A 16707-nucleotide genomic window follows, 5' to 3' on the forward strand; every position below is an offset into this window, starting at 1 on the left:
AATTTCCGGATATTAAAGGAGTCGTATCTCGGGAACCGTAAATTATGGAGAGATAACATTGGTGTTGATCAATACCTAAGAGGATGGTAAACATACTGCTACCAAAGGGTAACCGGTGGCCACTGTCCAACTGACCACCAGTTAGTATCGGTACCAAAATGTTCACCATCCTCTTAGGTATTGATCAACACCAATATCATCTCTCTATGACTTACCATTCCCGAGATATTGGCCAAAAAGTAGTTCTGATTTCGGGAGATTTAAGGAACCATATCTCGGGAATCGTAACTCACAGAGAGATGATATTGGTGTTGATCAATACCTAAGAGGATAGTAAAATTTTGGTAACGATATAAACTTGTTGCCACTAGCCAACTGGCCACTGGCTAACTAGTCACCGTTCCTCAGATATTGACCAAAAGAGTTCGAATATCGAGAGATTTAAGGAGTCATATCTGGGGAACTGTAAGTCATGGATAGGTGATTTTTGCAAACTTTTGCGAGAAAGAGAAGAAGATACGGATACGAAGATTTACTTTTACATGTAGGGACATTCATAGTTATCCTTCCTGCTTCATCTCTCATTTCTTTTTAAGTTCGTTTTTGCAATGCTCTTGGGGCATTCTCAACAGGTTTTAATTTACTGAACACTGTACTCAAGTTGTCCTTCCATTCTGAAGTTATTTACGAAACTAATTTCAACAAACGGGAAGAACTTTTGTCGTTGACTGTACAACAGAAATTGTATAACAATTTGTACTTCTTTCTTCGTTCTTGCTGTAGCCTTGCACCTCCATCATATCTTATTTGCTCAGTTATGTAACCGCTCCACGTTTCATCTTTATTTACACCTAACAAAAGCTTGGCCTATAAAAATTATCACAATGTGTAAGTGGAAAAATAAATTGGTATCCAGTCATATCTGAACATACCTAGTATAATAACAATAACTACAAGCCACTTTCCGAGGAGCTGTAATTAATCTATTTTGTTATTGGAAGAATTGTGATTATTAGAAAACGTTTTTCAAAGTGTGTGTTACTTTCTAAAATATTAGGGAGTCCAAATCGAAATGTTGTTCAGTGTTAGTGATATTACTCAATAACATACCATAGATCTCCCTGACAACGCGAAAGAATAAACCAAATATTTACAAACCCCAGCTGTGACGAAGTAACAATGTTTAGTTATTTCTTTCTCAGAAATAGCAGTCTTAAAATAAATATTCCAAGAATGACTGTCTGTTTCACCATAATTCTTGAATGTTTCACTTGTGATTTTCTTTTTTTTAATTCCTCCTATACCTTTGAAGAAAACTTAATGAAAATTTCCAAGATGTTGTAGATTGCAAAGGAAATAATTATTACACCAAGATTTTAAGATTTTCATTTCTATTGAGAAATAGTGGCCAAAAAAATGTTAACGTTGGAATGTACGTATTGTGCTCTTGGTACTCGTGCCTATTAGTTAGTTCAATTCTCTACCACAAGGGAACACTGCGTGCACCTATCTACTTGCGCTACTTTGTGGCATAATTATTAACTTCGTGCATATTTTTTTTTCTTATTTGATACTTTGCACCGTTGATGAAATAAAAAAAATCGAATCGTTGTGTACAATATTTGTTTATATTTGGTTTTGTTATTAAAAACTATTGTCATAATTAATGTTTATTGGTAAATTTGGGAAACTGTTCATAGTACCATTGGATCTATATATCATCATCATCATCATAGGTATTCTGCCATTATTGGCAGGTCACTTGCCCAACTGAGAAGCTTGCATGTTCCACGGTCCCTCACTAATCTCTTCGTCTTCTCGTACGATTTTTCTGCTTTCATATCGTCCATTAGTTGTAGTCTCCTTCGCTTATTCCCTCTCTTTCCTGCCACCATACTCTCTAGTACGTCCCTCATGATAAAGTTTCTTCTTAGGCAAAGTCCCAAACAGCCTCTTCCTCTTCTTAATATCTAAAATTGTTATTTTCTTCCCTAACATTTCTAACATTCTCTTATTCCTTTTCTGCTCGACCCAGCTAATTTTCTCCATTCTTTTCCACACTCACATTTCGAAAGCTTTCAATCGTTTAACTACTACGATCTACGTATAACTGAAAATAAATAGCAAAGTCTGACCTATGAAAACTCTAGGTTAAAAAAAAAGTTCCCACTAACTCACTGATCAACTCCCAGACCTAACTGCTTAAGCTAGAAACTTGAAATTTTGACAGTGCATAGAATTTGTAATAACTTAGCACCAAGGAATGATGTTTGGAAATTCGACGACAAAGGGGGAAAAGTTATGGTTTTCTTTCTATTTTTTCCGTTCTAGAGGAAACTTATAAAAAAAAAGGTTTAACATGTTTGTAGATCTTTTAATGAGAAGTTCATATATCAATTTGAGGCCGCGGTGGCTCAGTGGTAGAGCCTTCACCTCTGGTGCTTGGGGTCCTGGGTTCGATCCCACCCGCTGCCAAGTGAACTTTGTGGTGGACAAACACCGTGTGCGTGGGTTTTCTTGGGGTTCTCCCGTTTCCTTCCACTTTCTTTATTCCACCATTTCATACTCATCTCTTATCATCACCGTCTCCTTTAGCCTAACCGGCATAACCGTGGGACGTAAAACTAAAAACATTCATTTCATTTCATAAATCAATTTTCATGTCTCTACCCTTCCGAGATTCCGAAATATGGACAGCATCTTCTCTATATACAGGGTGCGGCAAAAATACCTCTCGTATTTGGAGAGGGCGCTGTGAGTTGTGGTAAGGATACGGCGGCCAAGGGGGCATCGATTGATAGCGGTATACAAGCCATTTTCAGTAGTCGTAATGACGTGGCACGGTGAGCATCGTGCGTTTGTTGTGAAGAAGTATATTAGTAATGGTGGTTCTATGATTAATACTCAGCTTGCATTTCGCATTCGATTCGGACTTGGCCAACAAGATTGTGTTCCTGATAGAAAAATCTGTTCATATTCGGGTATCAAACTTTAAAGCAACAAGTTCTGCCCTGGGGAAAAAATCGCCTGGCTGACTAAAGTGGCTTTGGGGATTGCTGGATGGACGCTCTCACACGCGCCACATTTTCTTGTGACGTTACGGTCCACGGTCGGCCAGCGATTTTGTTTTCTCAGTGCAGAGAAGAAATCCTGGGTGAGAGAGTGATTGATCAACGACGAGGCCAAACTAATTAAGCTAGAGACTTGATATTTTGACGGTACATAGGATTTATGACGTAAATTGTTGCTAAGAAAGGATTTTTGGAAATTCGACAGAGAAGGTTTAAATATGGGTGGCAATCATTATAGTAAAATGTCCCTGTTTCCGAATTTCGGAGGGGTAGAGACATGAAGTTGGTATTTGGGCCCCGCACTCAAAGTAATTAAACATATGTTTCATCTTTATTTGGTATTTCTCCCAAAAAAAGAAGAAAAAGATCAGAAATAAAAAAGGTGGCTTTACAATTGTTATAGTAGGACGACAATATCGAAATTCTCTAAGGTTAGAGACACGAAAGTTTGTATTTAGACTTTTCATTTAAAATAATTACAGACGTGTTTGGGCACTTTTTTGATATTTTTCTTACAAGGGAAGAAAAGGTCCGGGAGGAAAAATAATGGATTTTACAATGGTCATATTTCGAGATCGCGCAAAGTTGGAGATATCAAATTTGGTATTGAGACTTCAAATTTAAAACAATTAAAAATGTGTTACAGAGTTTTCTGATGTTTCCCTTAGAAATGAAGGAAAAGAGTGGGGGGTAAAATATGTTATAATAAGATGGCTATATCTCAAAAATCCCTTAACCCATAACTGCCGGAATTATTTTTTTCTTCTTGATTTTATAATATTTTCAGCTACGTTTGTTCCAAATGATCGTAGTAAATGTGAAAATAACGAAATTTTTGTTGTTATTGTTGTAATGTGTTCACTGTCTGCCGTGTCACAAAATTCCACACACAAAGTCTCCCAGGCATAAAAAGTTATCCCTATTTGCGTGTCCATATGAACATGCTGGGAAGTTATGGGTTAAGATTAGAGACATATTAGGGAGTACGTCATTACGTTTCCGGAAATTCCGCTTTCAACGAGGGTAGTTGGGTAATTTCTATTTTCTTTTTTCTTAATACATAAAAATGACTTTCGGCCTTGGTAGAAAGCTACTATGGTCGAAGTTGGTTTGTTTTCTTTAGACGCTGAATCGATTAAAGAAAACTAGCTGTTGCTATAACTTCTCCACTTCCGGTTTGAATAGTAGGTAAATTCAAGAAATGGAACCTATGCTTGAAACACTCAATATAATCCAATATTTTTGCATAGTGTAGTTTGGAAGTCTAATACAGGTCGTAACTAGGAGGAGCAAGCAAGCCAGATAGTTGAAAGGACACCAAAAATGACAATGTGTATATATGTAAATTGGGGGCGCCGAGCTTCGTATTTGCCTCGGGTGACACGAACTCTAGTTGTGGGCCTGATCTAATATGCTGAAATATGGTTAATCTACTGCAACAAATAATTAAGACTGAAAGGAGAGTTCTTCGAGGACCCTAGCTTATGAGGGAAGGGCGCAATGTCACTCAAAGATAATTTCACCAAACTTGGTGTAGGAGTAGGTAATGGGAACAGAAAAGAACGTGTGGAAGCTCTTAATTTCAAACGCCTGCGAAACGAATGCTTCCACACGTTCTTTTCTGTTCCCATTACCTACTCCTGCACCAAGTTTGGTGAAATTATCTTTGAGTGACATTGCGCCCTTCCCTCGTTAGTAAGCAACGTTCACGATCTACGTTTCGTATGTTAAGGGTTAAAACTTGACTAAACGTTCATTGTAAAAACTATGTTTTTGCATTTTCTTAACACTAGTAAGCAACTTTAACATTCTATTAACATGAAAAATGCATTTTTTCCTATTCCTCATCTTGTTCCAAGCTGTGCACTTCAGCTGGCGTTTAAGTGTTGTTTACCATTCATATCAAAATCAGAAACGAGTCACCACAGCAAACGATTGTGAACTTCACAGTAAGCTCTGAATTCACATGGAGTTGTTATTTTACCCGTCCAGTTGAACGGCAACAGGGCACCTGAGTAGGCGTTATGATTTGACCCGCGACAGAATCATGAAATGACAGGAGGCGTCAATGTTTTCTTTCGGAGTTGTTGTAGAAAGACGTCTTGTCAGTAACAACGTTATCCATTAACTCGCATATCAATCCATTAAGAGCAAGCGGAAATAATGTTCTTATAAAAATAAGTTTTAAGGAAAATGTAATATTATTGTCCAATATTCTATATTCAAGTTTTAGTATCATTATAATTTAACATTATGTATTCAAATATCGTATGAAGACACTGTAATTAGGCAGTAATGCCTCTTATTTCTATAAATAAATAAGTAAAAAATAACTATGCTTTTAAAATATACTCATAATTTATTGAAATTACTATAACCTAGCAATTTATTATCATTGTTATTATTATTAGTAGTAATACTAGTGGAGTTACCGTCTGTGACACCGGTTACATGAACACTATGAGTCTGCTTTAGAAGAAGCTTACCCATAAATGGAATATGAGTTCCTTAATTGATAACATTATCTCTCTCTCTCTTTCTTTCTTTCTCTATCTATCTATCTATCAATCAATCTATCTATCTATCTATCTGAGGAATTTGAAGCTTAAAATATACAAAACGATAATCATGCCTGTTGTTCTGTATGGCTGCAAAACATAGTCACTTACTCTGAGGGAAGAACATAGATTGAAAGTATTTGAGAACAAGATCCTGAGACGAATATTCGGACCTAAGAGGAACGGGAATGGGGAATGGCGGAAACTTCATAACGAGGAACTACATAATTTATACGGTATACCCAACATTGTTAGGGTCGTCAAGTCTAGGAGGCTTAAGTGGGCGGGGCATGTGGCTAGAATGGAAGAAAGTAGAAACGCTTTCAAAGTCTTATCTGGAAAACCAATCGGAAAACGACCATTAGGAAGACCTAGGCGCAGATGGGAGGACAATATTAAGATGGATCTCGCAGAGATTGGAATACAAAGTAGAAACTGGATGCAGTCAGCTAAGGATAGAAGTCAGTGGAGAGCTTTTGTGAACATCGCATTGAACCTCCGGGTTCCATAGGCCATAGAGTTCGTTAGTTAGTTATATATATCGGTTATTCTAAAAATGGATTCCAAGAACAAAAGATAGCTATTCTTCAGATCCAAAACAAAGTAAAAATATTATATAATCACATAATATTGTTATGCTAGTAAGATGTGCTAGTATCAACGTCTACTGACTTTAACTTCTATCTGGAAAGAATAGATGTATATATTTGATAGATTAATAGATTTCCTCTATGGTTCTTTATCTTTGACGTTGCCACATATGCAATTCTCGTCTCCAGACAAGGTCCCGGAAGGCATACCATTATATATATATATTTTTCACTTTATTTTGACTTGTGTAATAGGGCTCTGTAATCCATAAGCGCCATTTTAGAACACCTCATATATATATATATATATATATATATATATATATATATATATATATATATATATATATATATATATATATATATATATATTGACGCAATGTACCAGTATGACAGGCAACGGAAAACGGGAATTACTTTTTTCTAGTTAAATGAGAAGCGTTAGTTGGTTGTTAATATTCTTTTGAAAGTTTAAGTAATTATTTTTAAGTATAAAATTTAAATTGATTCTTTAAAAGAGAGAGACTAATATAATTCGCATCAGCAAATTTTCGAATCAAGTAGAGGCAGTTGAGTTCGCAGTTCACATTCGCATTTGCATTTGTTTCCACTGGAGTGACAGCCTTAAGTTTGTATCTGTGGTACTCTTTCGCAAGCATAAATTGAATTTGCGAACAAGCTCATAGAAGTTGTTGGCACTAGTTGCAGGAATACCATGAAACTATTCTGCTAACATAAGTTTCCAGGAGAGGCATATGTACAGCCTTGTTTAAAATACTGGCGACTCATCTGTCTTTGAAAGACTTTGTGAAGGACAATTTACATTTTATTTCGAATGAAGATCCCCAACTGCAAAAGAAGATTTATATTTATTTAATTTCCCTTATGGATAAGATTTCCGGCATTTTGAAGAAGAAGTGTGTGACCAAACAACTTCAACAAGACCAGACATGAATAGGAAGTAAGAATGGTTTTTGTTTTAATCAAATTTTACGATATGAAAGAAACCATTCATTATGATAAAGAGTAATATCCGACTTTCTTTTTAAAAAATAAATATTTTCAATAAAAATGCTTTGGAATATATTAAATATAGGCTAACTAAGGTAAATATAAAATTTGGTAAAATAATAATAATAATAATAATAATAATAATAATAATAATAATAATAATAATAATAATAATAATAATAATAAAGGAAATCGTGCGAAACTTACATTTTTGAGCGAATTTGTGCTGGTATATGAAGCTCTCAGTAATAGACGTTGTAAAAATTCAATAAGCAACACTTTTGTTCGATACCGTTTTACCTGAAATGTTATGCAACCCTTTTGACAAGCTTGTCGTTATGGTTGCATATTTGGTAGGTGTTATTACAACATTGTCACGGAAAGCCCTCCCCTTCAAGAAGTTAACGGATTGGGATACGTTATGTTGCCCTCGCCCCTGTCGGTGAAAGCATGCGAATATTATCACGAATTAGTGCTTAATTCGATTCAAATCTATGTTCAATTGGTGCTCAATACGTGCTGATTTGTACCGCACGTTTAAGAATGTGTTATACCGAGAAGGAAGAATATGAAGTGAAATGAAATCTTTAAGTTTTAGGTCACACGATCATGCCTGCTAGGCTAAAGGAAACAGTGATTATGAGAAATGAATGAAATGGTGGAATGAAGAAAATGAGAAGAAATGTGAGAAACCCGAGAAAATCCCCACACGTGGTGTTTGTCCACCACAAAGCTCACTTGGCACCTGCTGTGATCGAACCAAGAACCCCATGCACCAGAAGTAAATGCTCTACCACTGAGTCAAGGGAGAAAATGAGTAAAAATGTTTTGGGTGGGGTGTGAAGTTAAACCTCACCAACTCAGATTAGAAACAAATTTATTCCAATATTTAGTTCTCAATTTGTTGTTACTTGTGCCATAAGAGTTACAATTTGTGCTCAAGCCGTTAATTAGTTATATTGCGTTAATTATAAGGAAAGGTGAAGGAAGGAAATATTAGTCCTTACACTTTCTAGATGTTAATGGAAATTATCCGATCTGGTTCAATTACAGTATAATTTTTAAATAATATAATCCAATCATATTATCATAAAAAATGGAAAAGTGGAATATCTGCAAACGTATATTATTGTGAAAAATTTCATGAGTTACGTAAACAGATAAAGACTGACATATCAATTGCGTATAAAACATTCATTCTAGAATCTGAATTTTTTATTCATAATGATCCGAGCCAACTTTGGAGCTTTGTCAGAAGCAAAACCAAACATATATCATCAGTCTCCTTGACTTACAATGGGAAAGAAATAAATTATGACAGTGAGATTGCTCAGGCCTTCGCGCATTGCTTTCAATCTGTTTATAACAATGTCTCAACATAATATGACTTAGACAGTTTAATATCTAAGAAGACGGAATGTAGTAGCCTCTTGGAGACTTTCAACTTGGAGAAATACAACTGCAAGAAATTGGAGTGGCTATAAAGGCACTTAAACCAAAAGCGTTAAGTGGACCTGATGGCATTCCACCGTATGTTGTCAAAGGCTGTACTGATATATTCAAGCATCCGCTCCATACTATATTTAATATGTCCATAAGAACAGGTACTTTTCCGGATGAATGGAAACCAAGTTTAGTGTGTCCATTGCCAAAGTCTGGAAATAAAAGCGAAATACAAAACTTCAGACCTATAACTATATTATCTCCTTTTGCCAAAATTCTTGAGAGTATTTTATACACACGAATTCTCACGTAAATCCAGCTATATCAATACATCAACATGGTTCCTTACGCAATAGATCTACTGCAACAAACCTAGCAGTTGTAAAGGCGTTTGATGTCGTGGATCATGGTGTTATAATGGCGAAACTAGCAAGCCTAAACTTTACAAAGTCGTCAATAGAATATATTGTGTCGTATTTATGGAATCGGAAACAATCTCTTCTATACAAGGGGCATATCACTGAAAAGTTTGCTACTCAGTCTGGGGTTCCCCAAGGATGTCATTTGGGTCCTCTGCTATTTCTCCTACTTGTTAATGATATTCCGCTTTTTAATGAAAACTCAGATTCTCCTGATTTGAATCTGATGACATCAAATTATATTCTAGAATTAATTCAAAAGCATACAACTACAACAAGACCTACAGCGAGTACAAATATGATGCGACGACAACAAATTTAGTAATGAATGTATCCAAGTGTAAATCCCTTTCTTTTAAGAAAAAGAGAAATCCCATCACCTTTGACTATACACTGAAAGAAACTAAACTGTCTGAGCAAAGTACTGTCAAAGATTTAAACATTTTTTATCCTGGACTAAATTTCAATTAACACATAAATACGATAAAAAAAAACAGGGCATATAGAAACTTAGGTTTAATTTATAGAATAGGGCACGACTTATTTAGTGAGACAACGTTTGCAACACTTTATTTTATATATGTTAGATCAAAATTAGAATGTTGTTCTACTATACGAACCCCCAATAATAAAAAATACTCTCAAGAAATAGAGAGCATCCAAACAAAATTATTGAAACTGCTCACATACAAAAGAACTAGTTGTTATCCCAAATACGTTTATGCATGTTTTCTGCGGGATAGTATGTTTGCCTCTTACTATGAGAATGAAATCGGTACACATTCCTTGCTACCACCTCGCGATTTAATTAAATGTGTTAAAGATTTTATAAGCTCAATCCCTAACCAAATCGATAACTGCATGATCTCTCTCTTTGCAGTTAACACAAGACACTGCAGAAATATCGTAAAACTGAATACAAAGGGAAAAAAACGTTCTTTCAGAGCGTGAAGCTTAAGGTTATCACCATATATTTATAGAATGGACGATTTGTGTATATGCTTCCGTAGCTCGTTGTATCCGTGTAGAATTCCCATTAACGCGATCTGTGTTCGAATCTTAGTCCTATTTTTTATTTTTATTTTTTTATTGATCAGGCAGGACTCCAGTAAAAAGGAAAAAATGTGGTTACAGTTTAAGGTGTGATTCTATATTCTGCAAGTATTTATTTATATATTTAATCTCAAGCGAACAAGATGAAGTAGAATTTTACAAGCGTAAAACTGTTCTAGATATTAATATTAATAAAAACTATGAATAAGTTTACAGCTCAATAATTCTCTTCAATTGTAGTCCATAAATAGTTATGATCAAGCAGCTGGATTTCAGTTGTTTTGTGTGTGGTCAGCACACTGGCATCCATCATCTTTATTCTGGAACTAAATATAATTAATTTTACTTTTCGTTTAGGTATACAATAATCACCTTTAGTTCTTAACGAAACAGAGAACATAGTGCAAAATATCACTATGTCATTACGTTTCGTTATATTAAAAATTGAAAAAATTAATAAATTTATTCTTTGAAAATGTCCAAGATAATATGACAAACATTATGAACAATTCTGTAATAGAATTAAGCAATGGTTTATAATAAAATAAACTGCAATGAAATGCAGGGTACTTAAAGCTAGCAAAAATATTTGCTCTTATATGCTGAAATACAACTTTCTTTAATATATAGGGAAACTTCACCTTGAAATATACGAATTTCATTCTCGATAGAATCTGAAAGACGTTAAGACCTTTAAACCTTGAAGAACGCAACACAAGTTTGACATCCCATGGTTATAGTATTGTCGTTACAAACTGACTAAATTAGTGACAAATACAGGGTACAGCTTACTGAACCAGATCCTGTTTTCCAGTTTGTATATAAATTAACGTACCTAACGCCGGATTTTGGTCAAAAGATTTTTTCTTTGTATGTATTTCATGGAGAAAATGTAACGCCAACATTTCATTAGCACATGTAGCAACTGATCAAATTAATTCCAAAAATAGCCTACTTTGCCTGCTAGAACCTATTTTTGGTGGAAGTTTCTACCTAATTTTTTAAGGTGTTTGAATACTTCGGAACGTTTTACAAAGTCCTTGTTATTATACATATATGTTTGTTCTGTTTGGTACGAAAGAAAGTTAATTGTGAAGAAAATGGTCTGCCGAGCTCTTTCTAGAATGTCTGTTATTAGTTGTAGTACTTGATTTGATTTTAGCGTCCCATTCAGCAGCGAGGTGATATGAGACATAGACTTACAGCTTAACGTGGGATGTGAAACACATGAGCTCCCACCGAGAATCGAACTCCGTTTCTAGAAAAAAGTATCTGATCACAGTCAGTTCTTACCCATTGAGATTGGAACATACGCTATAATTATACTGGTATTGGGAAGCAGTGATAAAAGTAGTTAAGAATTTCGTGACCAGGAAGCAGTCACACTCGTATCCCGGTATGACCGGAACGGAAATGAGGACGACAAAACGTCGTCATACACACGGAGAATTTGTACGATACTGTTAGTAAAACTTAACATCCTTGCTACTGGTCTTGTGGCTAGCGCCTGTGTTTCTAGTTCTTGCAGTCCCGTGTTCGATTCCCGTTAAGAGTCAATTAAAATTTTGTTTTAACTAGAATTTATTTTCATTAATCATCCGTCTCATTTAGCGAAAGGACTTAAAGGTCGAGAAAAGTATATAGAAAAATGTTAAATACTATACATGCAAACGTCAGGTGCCAGTGTTTTATAATCTATTGACAAAATAATAGAAATACAGAAAAGAAAATTTCTTGAGAACTGAAACTGAACAATAATTTAGCATTCATGCTTAATTTGCTACCTGCGTGACACATAAAATTCAATGTAATATAAATATTACACACAAAATTCGCTACTTGACTGTTGATAACATGGAAAATGCTAGGTATTGCTAAACATTAAACATAACACCTCATTTTTATATCAATAAATAACTTAAATAAATAAATAACAACACAGTAATAATATAATCTATATCTACATAGTATATAAATAAAAAATACGTTGTCTATCATAACAAAAAATGGCTGAACCGTTTGAAATGAATTTTATTAACATAGTTAACACCTACCTCGGACCGGGTTGTTGTCAAACTTTTTATTAAATTGTGTATCCTAACAGCGGAGGAGGGGTTAAAAATTCATGCCAAACATAGAATATCTAACGTTTGTGAGATGAAACTTGATAAAATAAACTTTATTTAAAACGAGTGTGCTCATGTCCAACCGTGTTTAGAAATTTCGGTATTAAGTGGAGAATAGGGGCAATTTGTATCATTTTGCTCAATATTTAACCCTTATCCGGACAAGCGGGGTCTCCCAGGCCCAGTACTTTCATATTTTTTTCGAATTTCTCAATAACCATAAATACTTCGATGACATAAAATTCTGAATTCTTCTATCTTTAGTGGAAGTTAAAGTCATGAACATATCCAGAGCGTGCCCGGACAAGGGTTAAGAATGATGACTTCGAAGTTGTGTCTTGTAATACCGTATTTAGCATTTGCTCCAACCGTTTTTCTATAAATCATTAACCTATATATCATAAGAAGAAGAGATGGACGTAAACAATGTATTTTAAAATATGTCAGCCCATCTTCCATTGTCTTTAAAAATCCGCTCTTGAGGAGAAAAAGGGGCAAGTTCTAATTATGTAAAAGTAACATCGTGATTGTCTGTCCGATCATCACGGAAATCGAATGAACCGTTTGAAATGAATAATTGAATATATTTAGTACTTGTAAGAAAATGTTTAGCTGACGTCCACTGGAAACTTAACAAAACTTCGATACAATTTAGAGGGTGGCCAACTATGCCTAAATATAACATTTCAGGTGGAAATGAACATGGGGGAAGAAGTAATAGCGGATTTAAGTTTAGCATTGGAAGTCATTGAAAAACAGAATGTGATGCGCGCAAACGACAAAAACGTAACTTTTTATAAGGTTTGAAGACATGATTAACAGATTATTTATCACAACGAATTGACTTTTTCTTACACGTATCTGAACTGTTTAGTTGCGTTCTCATTTGATGCTAACTGATTCCGCCTACATTAAAATTTGTTTCTTATTGAGTTTCATTACTAAGCTTCACTTCAATCCCCATAACTTCTCGTGAGTATTTCCACCTTATTTTTTTCATTCAGGCATAGTTGAACATTCTCTAAGTAGTGTTCAAGTTCGCCAGCGGATGCCAGATGACGATTTCTTACATGGGGAAAGCAGACTTTGCTAAATGAGCTTCAGGTCCATCGTTCGCGAGGTATTAGTGCACATTTAAAGTGTTAATATTACAAACTGGGAGAGCACAATAGCCAGAAATAGTGGAGAGAAAGCGCGTTAAAGATTCCTACTCGCTGCATCTATGACACGACTCGAAAAGTTATCAAGTGACGACATGGAAGAGCATCTACGACCCCAGTGCAAAAGGTCCCGAGTTGGATTCATGCTCGAGTCATTTTTTCTTGTTGTTTTTTGCTTTAACCAATAAAGTAGCCATAAGATATTAATTCACCATATGTTTATAGTGCATAAAACAATAAAAATGTTCAAATCAGTTGTCAAATATTTCAACGTTCCATGTTAACTAGCAATAAAATGTAATCCATTCCGCTTTGTATATTGATATCACGAGTTATATTATGGTTAGTACAATCGTTGTGTAAAAAATGTTCTAGACGCTTCGTGTCTATATCTGTGAACATCGTACGAATTACAAGGGGGATGAAGGAGAAATTCCCTTTGGTAATACTGGATGTTTACTATAACAGCTGCGTCATTTCAGACTTAGCTTAAGGAAGGCAAGAACACCACCGACATAAGACTTTCACGTTTTGTACTACTATATTAGCAGACAATCGATTAAAGTATATTTATTCCTCAAAATCCTGAGGGGCAATTGTACCTCCTGCTCTCCCTAAATGACGCCTCTGGCTACAACTGCCATAGTTTGCCATGCTATTGTCGTCTGAAGCATAATTCATCCCCCATTGCAAAAGTTCGGTCAATTCGCACACTGTTTACAGATATAGACACGAAGCGTCAAGAACATTTTTACACAATGATTGTGCTAACCATAATATAACCCGTAGCATCAATATACAACGTGGAATAGGTTACATTTTATTGCACGTTAACTTGAAATATTCAAAGTTTATACAACTGATTTGAACATTTCTATTCTTTTATGTATTATAAACATATGACGAATTAATATTTTACTTTTAGTTACAAATGGCTAGTTTATTGGTTAAAGCAAAAAACAAAAAAATACCCGAGCAGAAATCGAACCCAGGACCCTTTGCACGAGAGTCCTCCTGACTCTGCCAGGACATCACTTCATAACTACGTCATACATGCAGCTAGTTGGAATCTTTAAGACGCTTTTCCCCACTGTTTCTGGCTATTGCGCTCCTCCAGTTTGTAATATTAACACTTCAAATGTGCACTACTGCTTCGCGAAGGATGGCCCCGAAGTACATTTAGCAAAGTCTGCTTTCCCTTGTTAATTAACTCTGGCCGGGTTTTTCTCATGTTACTTTCATACAATGCATGTTCTAAACGAGGAAAGGAATATTAAAAATATACTCCGAAAAAGAGAGTTTATGATTAATCTCTCATCATAGGAAAATGAAACTCGGCATTTAAACTTTTCCTTACATATCTGTCACGACATGGTCCATCCTTTTCGGAAATTCCAACTCTAGGAATGTAGCAGAGAAGACAAGTCAACTGCTACAATATCTTAATTTTCCATTTTGTGTTCATAAACTGGCCGAAGTGAGTAAGTATTTTAGGTGTTTCAAATAAATCTCAAGATAGTCAGCAGTTGGATTCACTTGGATATTTTCATTTCACTTCGATTGATATGCTATTCCATTGGGCAAGAGGTTTGAATATTTTGCAAATAATATTTCCATAAACTTAATCTTCTCGTTCGGAGAATTAGCATTTTAACTAGTTCGTGTCTGACCTTTAAAATTGCTTCAGTCTATATTTAGAGATAGGGCATTTATTAAAAGTGGAATGAAGGAAGAATAAAAGTTTAACCACTACGCTTTCTGTATTTAAATTACAAAACGAGTCATTGTCATGTATTTGAATCAGGTACTTCTGATTGCAGAATAAAATTACAATTTATACTAGTATCAGTAGTGTTCTGGTCTGGTGTTATTCTTCCCCTCCCTTTTAATTATTGCTGTATAATTAATAGTCCGATCACAAATTCTGAATTTTACTACACAAATACAAGTATCCAAGGGCAAATCTATTGTAATGAGAGATTTTGATATTTTAAGATTCAGAAAGTGTGTTGGTTAAAATTTTGTCCTTCTGCCTTCCACTTTTATTTAGTCTTATATCTAAAGAGAGAGAGGCAAAATATGAAATTTCATAATTCAAACAATGTCTTGTATAACAATGGGAACAATGATGTTAATATTTGATGGTGTGTTGAGTCCAAATATAGTATTTCAAATTTTAGTACTTCATAATATTGTGGTAAAAGGTTCATATTTAGCAAACATCTTGATATTTCCCCATCTGTTGCATGCCTAATCTGATTTCTAACTTAGCTGAACCTTGTGACATTGCATTATCTTGAAGAATAAGTTCATTTCGTGCACCCCTTACAGAAGTCGAAGTCCCACCATATCCTACTTATATTTGTTAGTGGATTAGACTCTCCTAACGAGTGGAAGTCAACCAGTACCTTCGCGGTTGGCGTCGGAGTATTTCAACGCTAGTTAACAATTACCTTTTGGTGCCAGGTGTCCCGACATCACTACGACTCCCACGTCTTGGTCAAAACCAGTAGAGTCCAACTCATGATCAGGCAACTTCATGAAACTAGGCTATTATCTCAGTTCTTCCTACGTCAGATTAAGGCTGAGATACTAGAGCCTTTTTACTTCAAGTGTGCCCTCGGAAAATATGTGAAACATACTTAGGCCCCACCCCAGACGCCCTCCTACAGAGGAAACCTTCTCTCTGCTTGACGAAAGAAGTGAATGACCTTGGATGTGTTGCCAATTTGTTTAGTTTAATCTTGGCGAGTGAAGATCGTGGGCTACTTAGAATGGCTAACAAGACAGTGCATAGTGAAGTCCGTGAAATATTTCATTGTCCGCTCCGCTCCGCAACTATTGAAAGATCGGCCACAGTAACGTGTCTCTCCTCTTTTGAGGGAGGTACTAGGAAACACACATCGACAGCAGAGCCAGCAGTGACACTCTTGAAATAGAAAGGATCTACCTACATTATCGGAACTAATGACTCCTTCTATCCGCCCATTTCGAAGTGGGGGGAACCTGTGGTTTCCACCAAGATATCTTTTTACATATGGCTCACCTTACTTAATGAGAAAAGAAACAGTGCTAACGTATAATTCACTAGTATATCTAATATACAGGTACCTTTTAATAAATAAATAGAATACTTCACTATATCCCACCAGAGACAGAACTGTGTGACGCTAACGCAAAAGTGAAGAAACTGGGATGATGATAGTTGAATGCTCCCAGGCTTGTATCACTTTGTATCTTACTGGAATGAAATTTCTCTTTTGACGCCCTACTTTT

This window comes from Thermobia domestica, chromosome 17 (genome assembly GCF_964235325.1).
Source record: "Thermobia domestica chromosome 17, izTheDome1.hap1.1, whole genome shotgun sequence".
Lineage (NCBI taxonomy): Eukaryota > Metazoa > Arthropoda > Insecta > Zygentoma > Lepismatidae > Thermobia > Thermobia domestica.